Below are 26,222 nucleotides of genomic sequence, written 5' to 3'. Positions count from 1 at the left end.
TACCAGGCTGTTACAATATCTTGACTATATTCCTTATGCTATACATTACATCCCGGTTACTAATTTATTTTACCATTGGAAGTCTGTCCTTTTTTTTTTTTTTTTTTGTGAGGGCATCTCTCATATTTATTGATCAAATGGTTGTTAACGACAATAAAATTCTGTCAAATCTCTCATTTTATAGGAGCTTCCCATGGGGAGTCATGTCCTCATGGCGCAAGGACCTATGTAGATGAATAAGGGAAAGAGGTTACTCCAGCCCCTCGTACTCTGAACATAGTGGATAGAATAGGGTCTAGGTCACTGCTAACCTCTTTGACTAATTTCTTCCAAAGAACCAGTTTTCCCTTCCTGCCTTGGTAGTCTAACATGGATAGTTTCAGACTTTGTCCTATTTTAAATTTATTTTCACTGCCTGCTTTGGACATTTTCTTACCTAAGCTGTTAGGATTTCGTACATTCAGGATGAAATGATACAGTGATGACATGCTTCAGTCCTCAATTCTTCTCTGACTCAGTAAATAGAAAGGAAAAATAGCCCATCTGTCTGGACCTGTATAGAAAAATTTGGAGAAAAATAAAACAGAAAAGAAATGTTCCATTATTTTGTGAAATAATCTACCTTTAATCTGTCCCACAGCTCCCAAGGCAGACTTGGAGGCTAATCAAAACAGTCACCACATTTCACTTCCATAAAGATAAGCCTCTGAGCATCAAAAGGGCAATGGACTAGGAGTCAGCACACCTTTTATCTGTAAAATGAGGGAACTGAGCCAAAATGTAAATAATCTCTAGTGCAAAATATTCACTGTGAATCAAAAACTATTTGTATTGCAGTCTGTGGAAAAGCCAGTTGCTGTAGAGTCCCCCAGGTCTGAGATGTTGAGTCAGTTCTCACACATTTTCCCGACACAATCTTAATGAAGCAAAGACTGCACTAAAGACAGGAGGAGGGAGGAGGAGGATGCAGAGTGGCCCCATATTTTTATTTCACTAGCAATAAACACACTGATACAAAGGCTTCATAATTGAGAGAAAACACTGAGGTGATGGGTACAAGGCCATGGATGAGCTACGAGGAAGGAGTGGTTAGAGAACTAAGATAATTCCAGAGGAAGTATAACCAACGTGGCTGAAGTGTTTTGGCTGCATATTGCCTGAGAGTCATTCTTCCTTCTCCATGACGTTCAGGCCCACGTGAAAGTGGGCAGGGGAAGATGGGGAAGTGAAGGAACTTGCTTGCACAGAGCCCACCAGTGATCTCAGAGGTTTTAATACCACCAATTTATTTTCAAAGCAGATATTCAAATCCTCAAAGTTTGAGGTACTGTACTTAACCAGACATGTGACAGTCACAATCTTTGTCTTCATAACATTATCTTACCGAATATTAACTAGTGTTGCAAATGAAACAAGTAAATGGTACTAAACATACCAGAAGAGCAGGCTAGAAAAAGAATAGGGGACTTCCCAGAGCAGAACAAACAGCAGGGCTCCCAGCCTCACCACTGACTCCCTCTCAACTTTGTCCTGGAAGTGTCTGGGTCTTCACTTTCCTATTCTCCATCTACCAACATGTTTGGCCCTCTGGCGACCAGTGCGTTATATATTACAGCATGGTTCTTTTTTTAAAAATTGAGATACAAACCACACAACATAAAATGCATTATTATAAAGTATACAAGCCCAGTGGTTTTTAGTATAATCACGAGGTTGTACAGTAACCACCACTACCTAATTCCAGAATATTTTCATCACCCCTAAAAAGAAATACCATACCCATTAGCTGTTATTCCCCTTTTTCCCCTCCTGCTAGGACTTGGCAACTATTAATTTACTTTCTGTCTGTATGGATTTGCCTGTTCTGGACATTTCATATAAAGGAAACATACAGACCCATAGATCAATGGAACAGACTAGAGAGCCCAGATGTAAACCCACACATATATGGTCAATTAATATACTATAAAGGAGCCAATGAATATACAGTGGGGAAGAGACAGCCTCTTCAATAACTGGTGTTAGGAGAACTGAAATGCTACATGTAAAAGAATGAAATTGAATCATTAACTCCATACAAAGAAGTAAACTCAAAATTGGATTAAAGACCCAAATATGTAACATGAAACCATAATAAAACTCTTAGAAGAAAACATAGCCAAAAATCTCTTGAACATAAGCATAAGCAATTTTTTTCCTGGACACATCTCCTCAGGCAAGGGAAACAAAAAATGAACAAGTGGGATTACATCAAACTAAAAAGCTTCTGTAGGCAAAGGTCACCAACAGCAGAACAAAAAAGCAACCTACAATATGGAAGAATATTCATAAATGATCTATCCAGTAAGAGGTTAACATCTACAATATATCAACTCATATGAATCAACACCAAAAACACAAATAACCTGATTAAAAAATGGGCAGAGGAGCTGAACAGACACTTCTCCAAAGAAGAAATAAGGATGGCCAACAGGCACATGAAAATCTGCTCCACATCACCAACCATCAGGGAAATACAATTCAAAACCACACTGAGATAATCACCTCCTGCCACTATTCAACGGCCACTATCCAAGACAAAAAATAACAAGTGCTGGCAAGGATGTGGAGAAATGGGAACCCCACTACACTGTTGCTGGGAATGTAAATTGGTGCAGCCACTATGGAAAGCAGCATGGAGTTTCCTCAAAAAAATAAAAATAGAAATATCATTCCACCCAGTGATTCCACTTCTAAGAATTTATCCAAAGAAAACAAAATCACTGATTCAAAATATAAGCACTCCTATGTTTATCACCACATTATGTACAATAGCTAAAATTACAATAGTAATTTTGAAAGATTTTAAGCAACTTATTGGGGTATTAACATGGTGTACAATTTGCTCATTTTTGACATATGTATATATATCCATGAAGCCATCATGACAATCAGATAGTGAACATCTCCAGCACCCCAAAAGTTTCCTTGTGCCCCCTGGGATTCCCTCCCTCCACCCCTTCCTACTCCCCAATCCCCAAGCAACTAGTGACTTGCTTTCTGACAGTATAGATTAGTTAACATTGTCTGGAGTTCTCTGTAAATGGAATCATACAGTGTATACTCTTTCATTTGGCTTCTTTTACTCAACATAATTGTTTTGAGATTTATACATGTTGTTGTGTATACCAATAGTTCCTTCCTTTTTATTGCTGAGCAGTATTCCATATTATGAATACACCACCATTTGTTTATCCATGCAGAGTGAAGGTAATTTTAAAAAAAGTATAATTCCCTAACTGTAATATGTAACAGAAATTGGTGGAAAGTAATAAAATAATAGGGAAGTTCCATGCTCAGGCACAATCATACTTAAACATATAATGATGCAGTCAGATGTTTCACCTATACATACAATTACATGAACCCAGTTGTTCTTTGCCAGAAACTATGGTTTGGTTCCCAAGTGCAGCAGTTGGCCACTCCATACAGAAAGGTACAATGCCATGTGGCCCAAAGCACAGGGACCGAGATTAAGCAGAGGATGCAGACAGATTTTTAGTTCGGTGGAAAGATTTATTTCTCAGCAGGCTGACCACCAGGGTGGCATATTTCTTTTTAAGTTGTGTGAATGGTGTGTTTGGACTGGACCACGTTAGGATTTTCCAGTCTATCAATTACCCAGCCTCATTCACTAAGGTCCATATTTGCTTTTCCAAAGGCAAGCTTATCTTGCATTTCACAACACAATCCAGGGGCTTTTCATTGGCACTTTCCTGAACAGAAATAAGACTTCTTTCTTGCCCCATGCTTGAAGACCAGCAGCAGGCACTGGCACTTCTCAAGCCTGCTGGGGGCCTCTCAGGGCAGAATATAATTTTATGGAAGAAAGTGTTTAGCAATGCTATTGAGATAACAAGGCTTTGGAAGCCTCTACTACAAATGTAACTTTCAGTTATATTTACCCTCTTGGATAACCTACCCACCTTGTCATTATTAAAGGAGCCCATTGGTGCTAACCTTTGGCTTCAGAATGGCTTGTCCTTGCAAGGACCTCATTCCAGAAACTTTGAAGAATTGTTTTACCCAACATGAGTGCTACAGAGAAGGATCCAAGTCCATCGCGAGTGTGGTGGGCCAGGTAATAGGCGGGTCCTCTCGTCTTTGTTTCTTAACTGCGTTTTTAACATACCACCGCATTTCCCTCCAGAATCCAAATGAATATGTTATGCATTCATTCATATGCTTTGCTGCTTCCTGTTTCCCTGGAAATGTTTTCCTTCTACTTTATCTAATTTCTTGAGTTGAATGCTCAGCTTATTTTGTTTTAGTGGAATTGATGCCGGGGTTCTTGTTCACGAAGCCGAAGAATGAGCTTCACCAACAGTCAAGGTAGGAGAGCAAGATACAGGCTTTTATTTAGAAATAAAGTGAGAGAATAGAGCTCCTGGCATATGCCAGGAGGGGACAAGAGAGCCCGTAGTGATGTGTTGTCTAGGGGGTTTTATAGGCAGTTGAGGATTTTTCGAGAACATGAAAAAAAACTTAGGGATGTGGACTTGCATCACCTGCCCTGTCCTCAAGGTGGGCTGGGTCATAGTCTGATTGCTAGGGCTGACAGCGGAGTCACAGGTTATGCTGATACCCTTGCAGAACACTCAAACATTCCGGGACAAGTTGCTTACGGCCTTTTGACCTTTAACTGATATCACTGAAGAGGTCTATATTCTTAAGTATCTTCCCCTAGAGAATTAGTGTGACCTTGACTTTGCATAATGCTTAACAGAGTTTCAATGGGGACTTCTTTGCCCACTGCTACATTGCTCTGACTGTAAATATTCTGCCCTGCTTTTCCCCGGAGGCCCTCACCCTACTCTGACTACACCCATGGTCCCTGTCTCAGAATGAAGACAGTTAAGACTACGAATTTACTTCTAAATACAGTTCTGGTTAAATTTCAGAAACTTGGCATGTTAATGTCATTTCCATTGTTTTAGAAACCTTTTATTCCAGATCTTAATTTGTCTTTGACCCAGTAATTGTTCAGGGGATAAAAACTGTGTGTTCTTCTTTTAAAGTTATAAGAAATTGGGGTTTTAAAATTATAGCCAGACTATAGAGCCTATATAACTCCCGTTCAGGGGAACTAGAGGTATTATTTGTAGGCTGGTGTGTAATCAATTCTTTGTAATCTAGGTTATAATTAATTTGTGTCACTATTCCTGAGGTATTTGAAAAGATACAGATTCTGTGGAGGTAAAGTACAAGCCTGATAATAAAGCCAAAAACTTGGTCTTGTTAATATATGGCTTGAGTTTATCTGTGGTGACTGTCTTCTCCTGTATTTTTTCTGGGACACAGGATGCCTGCCAGACCAGCAAGCTTGTCTTTTTCGGCTCTGGTGTCTTTGTCCCCACTTACGTCTCTAGTCTTTGTCATCCATATCCACCTTTTTTTTTGGTCTCACTGCTTTCCACACGGCTTTCTGTCTGTGTTTGAAGAACTTCTCAAATGTGCAAGTCCAGCTTTGAGTGGCTTTTCTGCAGCACGGATTCTGCTTTCTGCCTTCAATGTAGACTTCATTTCTGTCGCTGGATTTCATTCCTTGTATTCTGCCTTTCGGCAGACTGTATCTTTTGGAGGTTTTCTTATATTTTATTACAAATTCAAAGCAGACATTTCCTTAAATTTTCCTGTTTTTTATAGCAGTTTATTTCCAGAAGCATGCTTTTGCTGTTTTGCCCTTAGAACTGACAAAAGGAGCCCCTAATTGGGCCCTGTGCTTTAGGGAACCCCAAATACAAAATAATTAAGTTTATTAAGGACCACAGGATGCCTCCATTACTCAGAATCTGGCACTCCCCACTGGCACAGCACAGCCTAACCCTAAACGTGGTCTACTGACTAACAATGTCCAGGCTGCAGAGAGATGCTGCTTTACCTCTTATCCTATGCCCATGGGGGAAAAAAGGTTTCACAAAAGCTTAATGGGGCCCCTGCTAGATACTATTTCAGAGCACAGAGAGGCTTTGAGCAGAAAAGAACTTGAGAGAAAAGACTAATTAACCTGTCAGAGCTTTCCTCTCAGATAGCTTGAATGCAATAAACTGAGCACAATAAAATATTTTCTAGTAGTGCTAAGTGTACAATTTCTTCTTGTTTTTGTGTTTCTATTCATGGTCCTGGAGGTGCACGTGAATTAGTACAGTATTTGCCTCGGTTGTAAATGGAAGCTGAGGAAATCTGCAATATTACATAAATCACATTAAGTACTACTCTTAAACCTGTGCATATGTCTAGACTTTAGACATAATATGATACTGGTTCTTTCCATTGGCAAGAAAATGGACACCGAATGGTAGAATTACAAATTTTAACATTTGATTTAAAAAGTTATTTAAGTTTATAACTTTTAAGATAACTGTATTAGATAACTTATTTATTAAAATTTAAATGCTAAATTTAAGTTAAATTTTAAAATTAAAAGTTACTTATTAAAGCTTAATAAAGCTTTGAAATAGTAAAATAATATGTTTGGATTATGTGAATAATTTTGATAGAGAAATTCAACATTCATTAATTCTATTTGTACTTTTCCCAAAAAAAGCTAATTAAAACAAACTTAATAAGAAATCTTTACATAAATTTATATTTTTAAAGAAAATATACTTAAAAGTTTATACTTTGAATGTTTTTAATCCTTAATTTTAAAATCTTGAGAACAACACGTAATTAATAATTTTGCTGAGAGGAAGATAAGAAAAATAAATTCCATGTTACATTTATAATCAGTTATGAACTACATATATGTTCATTACTCATCCTAACATCATCAGCCCATTGGCAGAGCACCCAGCATGTCCTGGTGCATTAAATTCAATCATCTTTGGTACTTTGCCAACTTTCAGTCATATACAAAACACAGCTTCATACACATTTAAAAGCGTTATCCTTTAAAAAGAATATCTTTCAGAATATGAGGATAGAATGTATTTTATTTAACAGCTTATTAGTTTGATTGATAACCTGTAAATATTTAGACAGATGATCTGTGGCCTCCTTTTCCCCAGGCTGTGACATCCAGAATTTATTCCTGGGCCCCAGGTTGGATTTTCCAGTTCCTTGAATGGTAGAGTCCATCAGGGGGGTTCCTGTCTGGCACAGTTGGCCATGGGAGCACAGGGTCCTTCTGGTGCTACCATCCTCCCCTGTAAGATTTTAAGCTGCAGAGAGCCCTTGCCCTGGCCAAATTCCCAGCATGTAGGGCTGGACTATGGAAGCGTCTCCTCCCACCCAGGGTGCTAATTCTGTACAGATAATTTTATTGGATCACCTGAGGAAACCTGCAAAATTTTGGGCCACAAAGGGTACCTCATAAAGTGCACTTGGAAAATGCCCCTCTCCCAGGGTCCTGCCTCCTCCCAGCTCCTGCTCGCTTTACATTCCAAGATGCAACATGCTGCTGCCCTGCTGGGAAGAGAGTCCACAGGCAGAGGGCTTGGGGCAGCACTGACCACTAAGAAAGCTCTTCCTGCGTTCTTTCTGCCGGACCCTGCCATCCTGTTTCAGAGGGTAGACTAACCATCAGTAACAAAACTTCCTCATGCCTCCGTTTGCTACAGTTGGTGGAAATGTCTGCCGGACTTCCTTGGTGACTAGTGATACTGAGATGTGTGGCCTTCATGGGGAGGTGACAGGTTGTCAGGTCACCATTTCACAGCTGGTTAACCCCATGCTGACTCTACTGGGCAAATCTCTTTTGATTCCGAGTGACAGAGAGCCACGTAAAACTTGTTTACACAGGGAAGGACATTTATTGAATTGCAAGATCGCACTTAGGGCAGGAGTGTGTTTTGGTTTCAGAAAGGGTGGACTTGGGGGCCGGAATCCTGTGTGGACTCTGCTCCCTCTTCTAGGAGGCTTATCTTCTCAGATGGGCTGTAGCTGCATGATTCCAAACTGTTGGCCTCTGGCCCCCTGCCCAGAGGCTTCCTCTGAGGAGCTGAGCTGCTCCACGTAGTTTCCATTCAAAATATACTGGTTGGGCTGTAGGCATACTACCCTGTCACCTGAAGGGCAGGGCTCTGTGACTGGCAGCCCCTACTAACACCCCATAGGGGAAGGAGTCCTTTAAAGGCGGTACCGTTCCCAGAAAGCAAGGGAGGTGGGCAGAAAGAACAGCCAGCACTCTACCCTGTCCCACCCTGTGGTCTCTCTCAAAGTTGCCACCAATCGGGGTGCTCAAGACTCTGCATCGGGAGCACAGACACACATTGCAAGGTGTACTGGATATTAGAGAAATGGAAGAGTAAAATCTGAAACAGAGACTGTGAGCAGGTCCTCACAGCTGGCTCCCGGGGACAAAAGAAAAACGGGCACTTTTAAAGTCTTTAAGGGACAAGGGTTTAACAGGTGGACAAAATCATCCTGGCACACTCAGCCCACCTGGCTGGAATCTTAAGGACCTTCAGGTGCCCTAACCCCCTGGGTGGCAACGCAGCTCCGAAGCCCCTCATGGCGATAAGCAGCCTGCCATTCATTAACTCCACCGGCACCGCAGGCAAACCAGCTGACCCGCCACTGCTGCAGAACAGCCAGGGAGCACCCCTGCCCACAGCAACCACACAGTCTTCCCCAGCGCACAGCTACCCGAGCCAGACCCAGAGGCTGCTGCCTATACGCAGCTGCCCGGCATAGGCAGAGGTAGCTGTCGCAATGTCCAAAAGGCATGAAGGGGCACCATTCTCACAGGAGAACACACCAGGGGTGGCTGAAACCACCAGCAGTGCACTAGGCTATCCCAAGGGCTGCCCAGTCCAGGGCAGCACAGGGGATTAACCCAGAGACTGCTCCCGGTGTGCGGGTAACTGTCACAGGCAGTGAAGAAGGGCAAGGGGACCAAAAAGCAGGAAGGGACTTTGTTCTCCCAGCTGACACATGCACCAGTTGCCGGTGATCACTTCTATCACCATGAAAAGGCAGAAGAATCTGGTCTAGTCCAATTCACTCAAACACAACCAGAGAGAGGGCCTAGGGAGACAGATATAAGCCATCTTCCTGAAAAAGAATTCAAAATAAAAGTCATAACCATACTGATGGAGCTGCAGAGAAATACGCAAGAGCTAAGGGATGAAGTCCGGAGGGAGATTACAGAAATGAAACAATCTCTGGAAGGACTTAAGAGCAGACTGGATGAGGTAGAAGAGACTGTTAATGGAATAGAAATCAGAGAACAGGAATACAGAGAAGCTGAGGCAGAGAGAGATAAAAGGATTTCGAGGAATGAAAGAATATTGAGAGAACTGTGTGATCAATCCAAACGGAACAATATTTGCATTATAGGGGTACCAGAAGAGAAAGAGAGAGAAAAAGGGATAGAAAGTGTCTCTGAAGAAATAATTGCTGGAAACCTCCCAAAGCTGGGGAATGAAATAGTCTCTCAGACCATGGAAGCTCACAGATCTCCCTACACATGGAACCCAAGGAGGCCAACTTAAGACATGTAATAATTAAAAGGGCAAGGATCAAAGACAAGGACAGGGTATTAAAGGCAGCCAGAGAGAGAAAAAAGGTCACCTACAAAGGAAAACCCATCAAGCTTTCATCAGACTTCTCAACACAAACCATACAGGCCAGAAGAGAATGGCATGATATATTTAATGCAATGAAACAGAAGGGCCTTGAACCAAGAATACTGTATCCAGAAAGATTATCATTTAAATTTGAAGGAGGGATTAAACAATTCACAGACAAGCAAAAGTTGAGGGAATTTGCCTCCCACAAACAACCTCTACAGGTTATTATAAAGGGACTGCTCTAGATGGAAGCACTGCTGAGGCTAAATAGATGTCACCAGAGAAAATAAAATCACAGCAAAGAAAGCAGACCAACCAAATACTAACTAAAGGCAAAAAATAAAATCAACTATCCATTTAATAATTGTGCATTGAGCATTGACTCTCTTATACAGAATTTTATTGTTGTTAACAACCATTTGATCAATAAATATGAGAGATGCCCTCTCAACAAAAACAAAAAACAAAAAAAAAGTACACACTTCCAATTGTAAAATAAATAAGTAACCGGGATGTAATGTATAGCATAAGGAATATAGTCAAAATATTGTAACAGCTTTGTATGGTGATAGCTGGTACCTAGAATTATCATGTATATAAATGTTGAATCACTGTGTTGTACACCTGAAACTAATGTAATACTGTGTGTCAACTACCCTTCAATAAAAAATAATTATCTACAAAAAATAAAAAAATAAAATAAATAAAATCAACTATCCACAAAAGCAGTCAAAGGAAACACAAAAGAGTACAGAATAAAACACCTAACATAAAGAATGGAGGAGGAAGAATAAGAAGGGAGAGAAACAAACAATCATCAGACTGTGTTTATAATAGCTTAATCAGAGAGTTAAGTTAGACAGCTAGATAGTAAAGAAGATACCCCTGAACCTTTGGTAACCACGAATCCAAAGCCTGGAATAGCAATAAGTACATGTCATTGATAATCACCCTAAATGTAAATGGAGAGAATGCACCAATCAAAAGACACAGAACAATACAATGGATAAAAAAGCAACAACCATCTATATGCTGCTTACAAGAGACTCACCTCAAGCCCAAAGATATACACAAACTAAAAGTGAAGGAATGGAAAAAGATATTTCATGCAAATAATAGGGGGAAAAAAGCAGGTGTTGCAGTAATTCTTTCAGACAAAATAGACTTCAAAACCAAGAAAGTAATAAGAGATAAAGAAGGACATTACATATGATAAAGTGGGCAGTCCAACAAGAGGATATAACCATTATAAATATATATGCACCCAACACAGAAGCACCAACATATCTGAAACAAATACTAACAGAATTAAAGGAAGAAATAGAATGCAATGCATTCATTTTAGAGACTTCAACACACCACTCACTCCAAAGAACAGATCCACCAGACAGAAAATAAGGACAGACACAGAGACACTGGAAAACACACTAGAACAGATGGACCTAACAGACATCTACAGAACTCTACACCCAAAAGCAGCAGGATACACATTCTTCTCAAGTGCACATGGAACAACATTTTCCAGAATAGACCACATAACTAGGCCACAAAAATACCCTCAATAAATTAAAAAAGACTGAAATTGTACCAACCAACTTCTCAGATCACAAAGGTATAAAACTAGAAATAAATTGCACAAAGAAAACAAATAGGCTCACAAACACATGGAGGCTTCACAACATGCTCCTAAATAATCAAGAGATCAATGACCAAATTAAAACAGAGATCAAGCAATATATGGACAAAAACGACAACAGCACAAAGCCCCAACTTCTGTGGGATGCAGCGAAGGCAGTTCTAAGAGGGAGGTATATAGCAATCCAGGCCTATTTAAAGAAGGAAGAACAATCCCAAATGAATAGTCTATAGTCACAATTATTGAAACTGGAAAAAGAAAAACAACTGAGGCCCAAAGTCAGCAGAAGGAGGGATGTAATAAAGATCAGAGAAGAAATAAATAAAATTGAGAAGAATAAAACAATAGAAAAAAATCAATGAAACCAAGAGCTGGTTCTTTGAGAAAATAAACAATATAGATAAGCCTCTAGCCAGACTTATTAAGAGAAAAAGAGAATCTACACACATCAACAGAATCAGAAATGAGAAAGGAAAAATCATGATGGACACCACAGGAATACAAAGAATTATTAGAGAACGCTATGAAAATCTGTATGTTAACAAACTGGATAACCAAGAAGAAATGCACAAATTCCTAGAAAAATACAATCTTCCGAGACTGACCCAGGAAGAAACAGAAAATCTAAACAGACCAATTACCAGCAATGAAATTGAATCACTAACCAAAAAACTACCCAAAAACAAAACCCCCAGGCCAGACGGATTCACTGCTGAAATTTATCAGACATATAGAGAAGACATAATACCCATTCTCCTTAACATTTTCCAAAAAATAGAAGAGGGAATACTCCCAAACTCATTCTATGCAGCCAGCATCACTCTAATAGCAAAACTAGGCAAAGACCCCACAAAAAAAGAAAATTACAGACCAATATCCCTGATGAACATAAATACAAAAATACTCAACAAAATATTAGCAAACCGAATTCAAAAATACATCAAGAGGATCATACACCATGATCAAGTGGGATTCATCTCAGGGATTCAAGGACGGTACAACATTGGGAAATCCATCAACATTATCCACCACATCAACAAAGAGAGGGACAAAAACCACATGATCGTCTCCATAGATGCTAAAAAAGAATTCGACAAAATTCAACATCCATTCATGACAAAAACTCTCAAAAAAATGGGTATAGAGGGCAAGTACCTCAACATAATAAAGGCTATATATGACAAACCCACAGTCAACATCACACTTAACAGTGAGAAGCTGAAAGCTTTTCCTCTAATATCGGAACAAGACAGGGATGCCCACTCTCCCCACTGTTATTCAACATAGTACTGGAGGTCTTAGCCATGGCAAATAGACAAAACAAAGAAAACAAGGCATCCAGATTGGTAAAGAAAAAGTCAAACTGTCACTATTTGCAGATGACATGATATTGTACATAAAAAACCCTAAAGACTCCACTCCAAAACTACTAGAACTAATACCTGAATTCAGCAAAGTTGCAGGATACAAAATTAATACACAGAAATCTGCTGCTTTCCTATACACTAACAATGAACCAGCAGAAAGAGAAATTAGGAAAACAATTCCATTCACAATTGCATCAAAAAGAATAAAATACCTAGGAATAAACCTAACCAAGGAAGTGAAAGACCTATACCCTGAAAACTACAAGACACTCTTAAGAGAAATTAAAGAGGACACTAACAAATGGAAACTCATCCCATGCTCCTGGCTAGGAAGAATTAATATTGTCAAAATGGCCATCCTGCCTAAAGCAATCTACAGATTCAGTGCAATCCCTATTAAAATACCAACAGCATTCTTCAACAAACTGCAACAAATAGTTCTAAAATTCGTATGTAACCACAAAAGACCCCGAATAGCCAAAGCAATCCTAAGAAGGAAGAATAAAGCAGGGGGAATCTTGCTTCCCAACTTTAAGCTCTACTACAAAGCCACAGTAATCAAGACAATTTGGTATTGGCACAAGAACAGACCCACAGACCAGTGGAACAGAACAGAGTGTCCAGATATTAACCCAAACATATATGGTCAATTAATATATGATAAAGGAGCCATGGACATAAAATGGGGAAATGACAGCCTCTTCAGCAGCTGGTGCTGGCAAAACTGGACAGCTACATGTAAGAGAATGAAACTGGATCACTGTCTCAACCCCATATACAAAAGTAAATTCAAAATGGATCAAAGACCTGAATGTAAGTTATGAAACCATAAAACTCTTAGAAAAAAACATAGGAAAAAATCTCTTGGACATAAACATGAGCAACTTCTTCATGAACATATCTCCCCACACAAGGGAAACAAAAGCAAAAATGAACAAGTGGGACTATACCAAGATGAAAAGCTTCTATACAGCAAAGGACACCATCAATACAACAAAAAGGCATCCTACAGTATGGGGGAATATATTCCTAAGTGACATATTCAACAAAAGGCTGACATCCAAAATATATGAAGAGCTCACACACCTCAACAAACAAAAAGCAAATAATCCAATTAAAAAATGAGCAGAGAAGCTGAACAGACAGTTCTCCAAAGAAGAAATTCAGATGGTCAACAGACACATGAAAAGATGCTCCACATCACTTGTCATCAGAGAAATGCAAATTAAAACCACAATGAGGTATCACCTCACACCAGTAAGGATCGCCACCAACCAAAAGATGGACAACAACAAATGTTGGCAAGGATGTGGAGAAAGGGGAACCCTCCTACATTGCTGGTGGGAATGGAAACTCGTTCAACCATTGTGGAAAGCAGTATGGCGGTTTCTCAAAAAACTCAAAATAGAAATACTATTTGACCCAGGAATTCCATTCCTAGAAATTTACCCTAAGAATGCAGCAGCCCAGTTTGAAAAGACAGATGCACGCCTATGTTTATCGCAGCACTATTTACAACAGCCAAGAATTGGAAGCAACCTAAGTGTCCATCAGTGGATGAATGGATAAAGAAGATGTGGTACATATACATAATGGAATATTATTCAGCCATAAGATGAAAACAAATCCTACCATTTGCAACATCATGGATGGAGGGAGCTAGAGGGTATTATGCTCAGTGAAATAAGCCAGGTGGAAAAAGACAAGTATCAAACGATTTCACTCATCTGTGGAGTATAAGAACAAAGAAAAAAACTAAAGGAACAGAACAGCAGCAGACTCATAGAACGCAAGAATGGACTAACAGTTACCAAAGGGAAAGGGACTGGGGAGGATGGGCAGGAAGGAACTGATAAGGGGTATTACTATTAGCCGATATAATGTAGTGGGGGCACGGGGAGGGCTGTACAATACAGAGAAGACAAGTAGTGATTCTATAGCAGGCCTGGGGCTGTATTGAATACCATAAATGGAACTGATTCCCTTGCAGCCTTTTGGGATAGAAATGGAGAGTCTCTATTAGTTCAGCAGGGAAGATGGATGCACGTTTAAGGTATCTCTCATGTGTAAAAGATGTGAAGAAGTTGTGTCTAAAGAACACCATGCTGTAGTACTATGCAGTAAGCATAGCATGGCAAGAATACACATCTCCCTCTGATTTTTTGCATAATTATGCCATATTAAGATTATTATTATTTTAAATGTAAATGTGTTTACCTGGCTTCATTGTTGCTCATCTACCAGAAGTGAAGACTTCTCAGTTTTTCTTTTTAGGGGACCCCTCAGGGTCATATTTAAAAGCTTTCTTCTTGGAATCCAGGTCAGGGCTTGTTTGAATGAATGACTAGATCCCCAGATCTCTTAGAGAGGCAGCTTCCTTCTGGCTCAGCTCTGAGTTTTTGAGCAACCCTGAGGAAATGGTGCTGCACTGTAGTAGACCTGGAAAAATAGCCTCCTTGCCCCAAAAGGTACAGGGCAGATAGAGCCCTGTAACCCTCCCCAATATAAAGTAGCTAGAGAAAGATCTCATATAATTTTTTAGGAAACTATTTGACAATACATATCAAGATATTTAAATATTTCATCATGTGACCAGGTAATTCAACTTTTAGAAGCCTCTCTGTGTATATATATTTATGTATGCTTTATATACTTAAATAATTTTGGCTTGCTTATGTACCTAAGATCAAGCATAACTTCATATTTTAGCCTCAACCTTAATTTCCACAGATCCAGGCTCTTTCTTCACTTCTATGACTTTTCCCATATTGGATTCCATTCCTGGTTGTTCTGTCTGCTTGTTCTGGCCTCTCATTCTCCATCCCAAAACGTCTTTACTTATATTTGAACCATATCTGTATACAGAGCTGAAGTACTTTGGCAGGGGGCCTCTTGGACTCTATGCCAATTAGGACATGTGATTAGCACATTCAAGTCTCAGTATAACTGAGCCAAGATCTTAGTATAGTTAATATTGCACAATTGAAAACAACTTCAGTTCCAAGCTGTAGGAGAATAGTGACATGTTAATACCATATATTAAATTATACAGCAGTTAATAAGGTTTTTAAAAATAGCAAATCATTGTTTTCCAAAAGTGGTTATATATGACATTTTTACTTGTCCTTGCCTCAACTCCTCTCTGGCTTGGCAAGGTCTTGGTCTGGAGGGCATAACAGTCCAGTTCCCTCCCTGGAACTGCAGATGGCAGAACAGACTTTATTTGCAACGTTCTAACCAGAAGGATTGGTCTCTATCCCCTAACTCAAATCTCAGGTGGGGGGAAGTGGGAGCCACTACTCATGAAGGCTTCAGGGAGACTACAGACTTTTCAGTAGCTGGACACATGCAACAACCATCTAAAACCTGGAAGAGGAGCTGGGGTGAGATTCTCTGGGAAATGAATACATTCAAAAGCAGCTATGTATATAGAGGAACTGAGTAATGCACATGCAGGATTCATATTCAGTGGAGACCTGAGAAGACCTTGGCTTTCATGTGAGGCTGATTTCCTTGTGCTCAGAGCATGCCTAGCTAATCAGTGAAGGACCGTCTAGTACGGAGCCTGTCTTCAAAGACTGGGAAAGGTGACTGTTTTTTCAGACTCCTGCTTTTCAACAGAAACTTGCATGGCATACAAAGAAACAGGAAAACATGGCCCGTACAAAAGAAAGTGAAATGGCAGAACCTCTCCCTGAGGGAGCCCAGACGTTAGACATATTAGACAAAGGCTTTAAAATAACTGTCTTAAGTATGCTCAAAGAGGTAAAGAAAAAATGGCCAAAGAACTAAAGAAATCAGGAAAACAGTATATGAACAAAACGAGATCATCAGCAAAAATAATAGAAATTACAAAAAGAAAAGTTCTGGAGCTGAAAAATACAATATCTGAAGTGAAAAAACTGTTAGAAGGGTTCAGCAGATTTGAGAAAGCATAAGAAAGAATCAGTGAATTTTAAGACAGACGATATTATTAAGGCTGAGGGGTAGAAAAAAAATAAGAAAAGCAAAGTCATGGTGATTTGTGGAATTCTAACAAATGGACCAATATACACATTATAGGTGTCCAGAAAAAGAGAGAAAGGAACAGAGATTATTTGAGGAAATAAGGGCTGAAAACTTCCTAAATTTGATGAAATATGTGGATCTACAGGTTAAGAGGCTCAATAAAGTCCCAGTAGGATAAACCCAAAGAGATGTGTATCAAGACACATTATAATCAAACGGTCAATGTCAAAGCAAATCTTAAAACCAACAAGAGAGAAACAACTCATCATACAAAATGATTAACAGCCAATTTCTCAGCAAAAAACACGGAGGCCAGGATGCAGTGGGATGATATATTTAAACTGCTAAAAAAAAAACCCCATCAACTGAGAATACTTTATCTGGCAAAACTCTTTTTCAAAAATAAAGGAGAAATCAAAATACTTCCAAACAAAAGCTGAGGGATCTCATTACCACTAATACAAGAAATGCTCTAGAAGAAATGCTAAAGGGGATTATTTCAATATGAAATGAAAAGACACTCAACAGTAACTTTAAATCATATGAAAATATAACAGTCTCTGGTAAAAGAAAATACATGGACAAATATTTTTTTAAGCACTATTGTAATTTTGCTTTGTATCTCCATTTTTTACTTTCTACAAAATTTAAAAGACAAATTGCACAAAAAAGTATAAATATATATTAATGGCACAAAGTATATAAAGATACAATTTGTGATATTAATAGCAAAGTGAGGGAGGAACCAGTTGTAAAGAAATGGAGTATTTCTCATAGATGAATTTAAGACAGATTCATAAATTTAGGATGTTGTATGTAATCCTTATGGCAACAACACACACACAAATCTATAGAATACACAAAAGGAAAAGAGAACGGAACTGAAACATATCATATAAACATCAATTAAATTCACAAAGATAGACCACATTCTGGCCCATTAAGTGCACCTTAACAAATGTAAAAGAAGATAAAATCTATAATATCTGCTCCCAGACTACAATGGAATTAAACTAGAAATAACAGAAGGATAACTGGGAATCCGAAATATGTAGAGAATAAACAATATACTTCAAAGTTACACATGAGTCAAAGAAATCTCAAGAGAAAAATTATTTTGATTTAAGTGAAAATGAAAACACAATTTGTTAAAATTTGTGGAATGCAGCATAAGCAGTGCTCAGAGGGAAATAAATATATAGCATTGGGTGTGTAAATCTGAAAAGAATAGTTAAAATTAATAATCTAAGTTTCCACATAGGAAAAAACTAGATAAAGGAGCAAATTATATTCAAAGGAAGCAGAAGAAAAGAAATACAGCTGAAATCAATGAAACTGAAAACAGGAAATCAATAGAGAAAAGCAACAAAACCAAAAGCTGGTTCTTTGAAAAGATCAATATAATTGATTAGTCTCTAGGTAGGCTGAGGAAAAAGAGGAGACAAATTGCTAATATCAGAAATGAAAAAGGGGACATCAACTGTAGACCTCAGGGACATTAAAAAGATATTCAAGGAATATTATGAACATTTTTATGCCCACAGATTTGATAACCTAGATAAAATGGACCATTTCCTTGAAAGACACAATCTGTCAAAACTTACACAGGAAGAAATAGGCAATCTGAATAGGCCTATATATATATATTGTGTCAACAATAATTTTCCCAACTAGAGAGCACCATATCCAGAAAGGTTCACTGGTGACTTCTACCAAACATTTAAGGCTGCAATTATACCTATTTTCTACAATCTCAGTGGATAGTAGCAGAGGAAACACTTCCTAATTCATTCCGTTAGGCCAGAATTACCCTAATGCCAAAACCAGAAAATGGCATTACAAAAAGAGAAAACTACAAAGCATTATCTTTCATAAACCCAAATGCAAAAATCCTAAACAAAATATTAGAAAACTGAATGTAACAATGTATAAAAAGAATTATATACCATGTACGAGTGGGATTTATATCAAGTAAGCAAGATTAGTTCAACTTTTGAAAATTTATCAGTATAATCAATTACATCATCAGGCTAAAGAAGAAAAATCACATACTCATCAACAGATGCAGGAAAAGCATGTGACGAAATCCAAAACCTGAATTATTCATGATCAAAACTGTAGGTAAACTAGGAATAAAGAGGAACTCCCTCAAAGATAAAGATTATCAACAGAAAAAGTACAGCTAACATCATAATTCATGGTAAGAAACCTGAAGCTTTCCCAATAAGATTAGATATGAGGCAAAAACCTCTCACCACATCTGCTCAGCATTGTATTGGAAATCACTGCTGATGCAGTAAGACAAGAAAAGAGAAAGGTACACAGATTGGGAAGGAAGAAATAAAATTGTTTTTGTTCACAGATGACACAGTCATCTGTGTAGAAAATCCAAAAGAATCAACAGTAAAACAAAAACAAATGTTCCTGGAGCTAATAAGCAATTACAGCAATACTGCAAGATACAAAGCTAATATACAGAGTAAGGCACTTTCCCATATGCCAGCAATGAACAAGTAGAATTTGAAATTAAAAATATAACATCATTTACATTATCATGTCCCAAAATGAAATATTTAGGTACAAATGTATAAAACATCTATATGTAGAGAACCCAAAAATAGATCCTCATAAATATGGTCAACTGATCTTTGACAAATGAGCAAAGGCAATAGAGTGGAGCAAAGAAAGTCTTTTCCCAGTGGTTTTTTGGAACTACTGGACATCTACATGCAAAGAAAATGAATCTAGACACTAATTTTGTACAGGAGAAAAATTAACTCAAAATGGATCACAGACCTGAATGTAAAATTCAAAAGTATAAAACTACTAGAAAGTAATGTAGGAGATAACTTATATGACCTTAGGTAAAGCAATGATTTTTAAGAAACAACACCCAACAGCATGATCCATGAAATAAAGAGTTGGTAAACTGGAGTTCATTAAATTAAAAACTTCTGCTCTGCGAAAGACAATGTCAAGAGAATGAAAAGACAAGACAGACTTGTAGGAAATATTTGCAAAAGACACCTGATAAAATACCATTATCCAAAATACAAAAAGAACTCTTAAAACTCAACAGTAAGATAACAACCCAATTTTTAAAGAGCCAAAAACCTTCGTAACAAGCATTTCACTAAAGAAGATACACAGATGGAAAATAAGCATATGAAAAGATGTTCCACATCATAAAGCCATCAACAAAATGCAAAGTCAAACAGTGGGATACCACTGCCCGTCGATTAGAATAGCTAAAACCCAGAACACTGACAACACCAAATCTTGGCAAAGATATGGAGCATCATTGCTAGTGGGAATGTAGAATGGTACAATCACTTTGGAAGAAGCTTTGGCAGTTTTTTACAAAACTAAACATAATCTTACCATACTATCCAGCAATATTGATCTTTGGTACTTACCCAAAGGAGTTGGAATCTTATGTCCACACAAAAATCTGCACATGGATGCTTTAGCAGCTCTATTCTTAACTGCCAAAACTTAAAAGCAACCAAAATGTCCTTCAGTAGGTGAATGGATAAAACAACTGGTACATCCAGACAATGGAATATTATTTAATGCTAAAAATAAATGAGCTATCAAGCTTTGAAAAGACATGAAAAAAATTTAAATGCATATTATGAAGTGAAAGAAGCCAATTTGGATTGTCTATATACTATATGATCCCAACTCTGACATTCTCAAAAGGCAAAACAATAAAGATAGTAAAAAGATTAGTAGTTGTCAGGGATTGGGGTTTGGGAAGGGATGAACAGACAGAGTACAGAGGATTTCTGGGGCAATGAAAACGCTTTGTGTGATAGTCTAATAATGGAAACTTGTTATTATACATTTGTCCAAACCCACAGAAAGGACATCAACAGTGAACCTTAAGGTAAATTATGGTAAAAGTTAAACACAAAGGAAAGCAGTAAGAGAGGGAAGGAAGGACAAAAAAGCCACAGCACATACAGAAAACATGTAACAAAGCAATAGTAAAATCCTTCCCCATCAGTAATTACCTTCAGTGTAAGCTGACTGCTCTACCCAATCAAAAGGCACAGATTAGCAGAACAGATTAAAAGAAAACACACTTTAGATCTAAGGACACACATAGGTTGAAAGTGAAAGATGGAAAAAGTTATTCCATGCAAATAGTAACCAAAAAAGAACAGAGGGGGCTACGCTAATATTGGGCAAAATAGTCTTTAAGTAGAAAACATAAGAGACAAAGAAGGACATTATATAATGATAAAAGGATCAACTTACAAGGAAGATGATGTAATAATTATAAACATGTATACACTAAATATCAGAGCTCTGAAATACATGAAGCAAACATTGAAAGAACTCTAGGAAGAAATAGCTCTACAAAAACAGTTGGAGTCTTAAGTATCCTACTTATAATATGGACAGAACAATCAGACAGAAAATCAATAAGGAAACAAAAACTTGAACTATACTACAAACTAGTTGGACCTAACAGACATTTATGGAACTCAATTCAGCAATAGTAGAATATATATTCTCAAGTGCACATGGAACATTCTCCAGGACAGACTCTACTGTTGACTGTCTCTAGGCCATCTATAACAAAGCCGAGATCCAAGTAAAGAGACAGAACTGATAGATTAGGGGTATGTATACTAAAGCAGATATTGTGCGTATAAGAATTTTGCCCCATTGAAAATACATGAGTATCTGATAGGAAGAGTACAGTGAGTTGGCCCACCTTTCTTAAGATCAATAGGCAAAATTTGTGAATCTAATTCATTCTTGCAAGAAGGAAAAATGGTTAATAAGGCATATTGATGGATGTCTTTAGACTTCAAATGAGAGTTTTCCCAAAGGATTCCCTATAAAATGAGATAGTTAAGGTGAAAGTTAAAATTATTAAAAGTAAAAGTAATATATAAAACTAAAACTTGATTCACTAAGATAAAAAACATAGGTTCCCCTCAGGGGCTTATTTAAGGACAGGAGAGATAAAACAAGTTATATAATCTTAGGGATTAGAAAGGATAAACACAGATGAAGACAAGAATAAAGCAGAAGATCATATATAAAAAACTATGGACACGGACATTAAAGATGGCAGCATGAGAGGTGAGACAGAAAACTCTTCCCCAAACCACATATAATATGAAAATATAGTTAATACAACTAATCATAAAAGAGCAACAGGAAGAAGGCTACACCAGACTGCATACACCTGGATAACAAAGCAGACCTCAGGAAATGGTAATGTACCAAAGCCTTGATCCAGTGGGACCCAAGCCCTTCCCCCACCCCAGTTCACCGGTGGGAAGAAGAAAAACAGAGCGGGGAAGGGGTGGAAACCTGGGACTGCTGAACACGCAGCCCTGGAGATCTGCTCTGCTCTGGGAGCACAAACCTACATTGCATCGTGCTCTGGAGATTCGTGGGGTTGGAAAGCTAAGACAGGCAGAATACTTGGAGAGAATGAGATTCCAGCCGTTTGTGGAGGACAGGGATCCACATCCTGCTGCTCTGGGACAAAGGAAAGGCAGCTGGTCTGAGAGGATTCCTAGCAGCTAGAGGGCTGCTGAAGGGGCAGGGTTTGCACAGAGCTTGCTGCTCAGGAGAAGGAATAGGTGGACAAGGTTGTCTGGGCACACTCTGCCCAGCAGTTTGGGAACTTTCAGGAGCTTCAGGTGCTCCAACCCCATGGCTGGTTATTCAGCTCTGAGGCCCCCCACTGTGATATGCAGCATGCTGCGCCTTCCTCCTGGCCTGCAGGCACTGGCTAGCAAACCGGCAGTCCCTACCCTGGTCTCAGGCAAGCCAGAGGGAGGCCCCACCTACAGCAGCTACAAACACAAAGCACAGAGGCTTACACCTGTGTGCTCCATCTACTGGTTCTGACAGTGGAGACAAGCACTGCAGTTGGGAAGCAGGAAACAGCTCTTTCCTCTCCCCAGGCACCAGCACGAGTACCCAGTGACCCCTGACATCACTCCAGGGGTTGAGCAGCTCCAGAAACTAGAGCTTGTGGGCAATAGAGGGCACGACATACAAATATGAAACATCAAAGGAACCTGGTTCATACCAAAATCTCACAAATACCAGAAAAAGGACCAGATGAACTAAACTCACCAATCTTCCTGAAAGAGAGTTCAAAATAAAAATCATAAACATGCTCATGGAGGTACAGAAAAATATTCAAGAACTCAGGGACAAATTTAGGATGGAGATTCAATCATTAAGAAATTCCATATCTGAAATGAAACATACAGTGGAGGGATTTAAAAGCAGATTAGATGTAGTAGAAGGGATGGTAAATGGAATAGCAATTAGAGAAGAGGAATACAAAGAAGCTGAGGCACAGAGAAAAAAGGATCTCTAGGAATGAAAAAACGTTGAGAGAACTGTGTGACCAATCCAAACAGAACAATATTTGTATTATAGGGGTACCAAAAAAAGAAGAGAGAGAAAGAGGGATAGAAAGTGTTATTGAGGAGGTATTTGCTGAAAACTTCCCCAATCTGGGGAAGGAGATAGTCTTTCAGGCCATGGAGGTGCACATATCTCCTAACACAAGGGACCCAAGAAAGACAACATCAAGACATATAATAATTAAAATGGCAAAGATCAAGGATAAGGACAGACTTTTAAAAGCAGCTAGAGAGAGTAAAAAGATCACATACAAAGGAAAGCCCATCAGGCAATCATCAGACTTTTCAACAGAAACCTTACATGCCAGAGAAATACAAAGAATTATGAGACAATACTAAGAAAAATTATATGCTAACAAACTGGATAACCTAGAAGAAATGGCCAACTTTCCAGAAAAATACAACCTTCCAAGGCTGACCCAGGAAGAAACATAAAATCTGACCAATTACCAGCAAGGAAATTGAACTGGTAATCAAAAAACTACCTAAGAACAAAGGCCCTGGACAAGATGGTTTCACTGCTGAATTTTTTTTTTTCAAATAAAATTTCTGCATTGATGACTATGGTCAGCAGCTGTGGCAGGTCAGCCGGTCCACTTGCAGCACCATCTGGAGGGGAATGAATGGCGGACTGCTTATCGCCATGAGAGGCTTCGGGGATGCTTTACCCTCTAGGGGGCTAGGGGGCCCGAAGTTCCTCAAGATTCCCAACCTGTTGGGCTGAGTATGCTGGGATGATTTTGTTCAGCTGTTGTCCCTTTAAGACTTTTAAAAAGTAAGAAACCTCCAGGAAAAAATGATAAATATGACTTCATAAAAATTAAGAACTTCTTTTCATCAAAGACACCATACAGAGTGGAAAAGGTCATGTATGCAAGAAGATATTTGCAACATAACATACATAAGACATGTATTTAGATTTTTAAAAATTCTAAAAGTCAGTAAGAAAAAGACAAAACAAATGAAAAATTCTTCAAGCAACATTTCCTAGAGAAATTTCAAGTGATCAATAAATGTATGACAAAGTTCTCAACTTCAGTAAACAGAAAATAAATGCAGGTGAAATTTATAATAAGGTATCTTGAGATGCCTACAAGACAGGCAGTATTTAAATGTTACCTATTTTTAAATGTTTAAATGTTGCCTACTTTGTGTGGGTGAGGATGTGGGAAATTGGGTAGTGATGTAAATTTGGAAATATTTTGGTATTATCTACTACAAGTTCCCTGTGACCCAACAATTCCACTGCTAGGTATGTGCTCTTAAAAAATAAGTAAATTTTTAAAGCCAATCTGCTTTGTTCTCAGAAGGAAATAAAATGGCTACCAGGCATTTGAAGCAACAGTCATCATAACTGGTCAAACTAGATATGACTCAGGTCAATATGGCAGAATATAGAAATAAATTGTGTTCACACAGGAATATTTTATTGCAAGGAAATTTAATGAGCTATGTGCAACATCTAACAATAAGTTTCAATGAGGAAGCATCACAAAAACAATATATGCAGGTTTAGGGATGAACACAAAGAACATAGAGAATATTGAAAATGTGATTACTATAAAATCAGGTTGGAGGTAACCCAGGATAGGGATGTGACTGGGAAAGAACACAAAGGAGAATTTTAGGATGCTACCAATGAACTACTTTTTGATTTGGGTGGTAGATACAAAGCTACTTATATATAATTGTTTCCTTATATTGTTCTTTTCTGTTTTATGTACATTTCTGTAGGCATATTTCACAACCTTAGAAAAGCATTGTTTGGAAGAAAATAAGTAACACAAATACTGGAAAAGAATGAACCAAATTAACTTTATTATGGTGTGACTTAAAAAACCAGGAGAAATAACTGAAAAACTTTTGTAATCATTAGGCAAGTGGTTTGATATAGTAAACATATTAACTGCAGTGTTTTCCTATAAAGTAGCAATTCATAGCTAGAAAATACAATGGTAACAATTTCATTCCAAAAGCAACTTGCAATTACTAGAAATAAGCTTTAAAAATAAATATTCAGCAACACAAGTGAGCACTTAAGTTCTAGCACCTCTCATAATTTAGAGGCACATAGACCTACAATCTAAATCAGGTTCCAGCCTGGGTCACTATAGGTATCACTGCCTATTGTGTTTATAGATATATACTGTGTTATAGAAATTCTCAGAAATTTCTAGGGAAGGGGCTTTTCCACTTTGGGCTAACATACTCTGAATCCCCTTGACCTATTACTATTTTTAATAGTAGACTAGACTACAGGACAGAAAATTAACATGTAAGATACCTAGAAAAGCACTTACTTCAAAAAATAAGTAAATTTTTGAAGCCAATCTGCTTTGTTCTCATAAGGAAACAGAAAATGTGCTTGACAAAATTCAACATTCGTGATAAAAAGAAGAAACATTAATAAGCTAGGAATATTGCTGAATTTATTTAATCATAAAAATGGTATATTCAAAAATACTTAAAGCAAACCTTAACTTAAATGAGAAAGTCATAGAAGTATTCTCTTTAAATCTAAGTAAGTTCATTTCCACTCAGAATTAAACCAAGAGTTCTCATGGATCCATTAATAAAAAAAATTTTTAGCATAACAACTGGGAAAAAATGGAAAGCATAAATCAATATTTTATAATCAGTATAACTATAAAAAACAGAAAGGATCTATGGACAAATTATTAAAAATAAACAGAAAGCTCAACAAGGTAGCCCAATATAAAACCAATATATGAAATCAATTGCATTTTTACACCAACAGACAATAAAATGTAACTTTTAAAGAAAAACATCATTTACAACAAAATTTACAACAATTAAAATAACTGAGCAATAAATATAACAAAAGACATATAAATCTTGTACATAGGAATTTATACAACTCTAAAGACATTAAGGATCTACATAAGGAGAGTTTTCCTATGTTGAGGAGTACAAAAACTGATGTAAATATGTCATTTCTTCCCAAATCTACCTATAAATTCAATGTAATTGCAGTCAAAATCCTGAAAAGGTTTTTTGTGACACTTAAGCTGATTCTAAAATTTGTTTGATAAATTACTAAAATTGCCAAGATGCTCTCTTACCAAGAAAAAGATTTAAGAGTAAGGAGGTTTACCCTGTCAGACATTGACAGTTAGTATAATATTACAATATTAAGACAGTACAGCATATGTAGGGACAAAACGACCAAGGGAACGTAGCAGTCCAGAAATAGGATTATACATAGATATGCTTAGCAATATGCTGC

The 26,222-nt window shown here is 37.9% G+C and overlaps 1 protein-coding gene and 1 pseudogene across 1 annotated transcript in view; one reads left to right on the top strand and one right to left on the bottom strand.

Moving 5' to 3' along the window:
* Nucleotides 1-22,604, top strand: part of LOC130683227 (potassium channel subfamily K member 13-like) — a 32,738-nt pseudogene extending 10,134 nt beyond the window's left edge.
* The window catches only part of LOC130683472 (leucine-rich repeat-containing protein 37B-like), a 72,640-nt gene that overhangs the window by 26,796 nt on the left and 19,622 nt on the right, over nt 1-26,222 (bottom strand). Inside the window, exon 3 of the mRNA XM_057501118.1 lies at nt 437-553. The gene's annotated coding sequence lies outside the window, so the exon portion shown is untranslated. The remainder of the gene's footprint in view (nt 1-436; nt 554-26,222) is intronic.

This window comes from Manis pentadactyla, chromosome 4 (genome assembly GCF_030020395.1).
Source record: "Manis pentadactyla isolate mManPen7 chromosome 4, mManPen7.hap1, whole genome shotgun sequence".
NCBI classification, from domain to species: Eukaryota; Metazoa; Chordata; class Mammalia; order Pholidota; family Manidae; genus Manis; species Manis pentadactyla.
The sequence above is the reverse complement of the archived record's forward strand: the minus strand, read 5'-3'. Positions and strand labels throughout refer to the sequence as shown.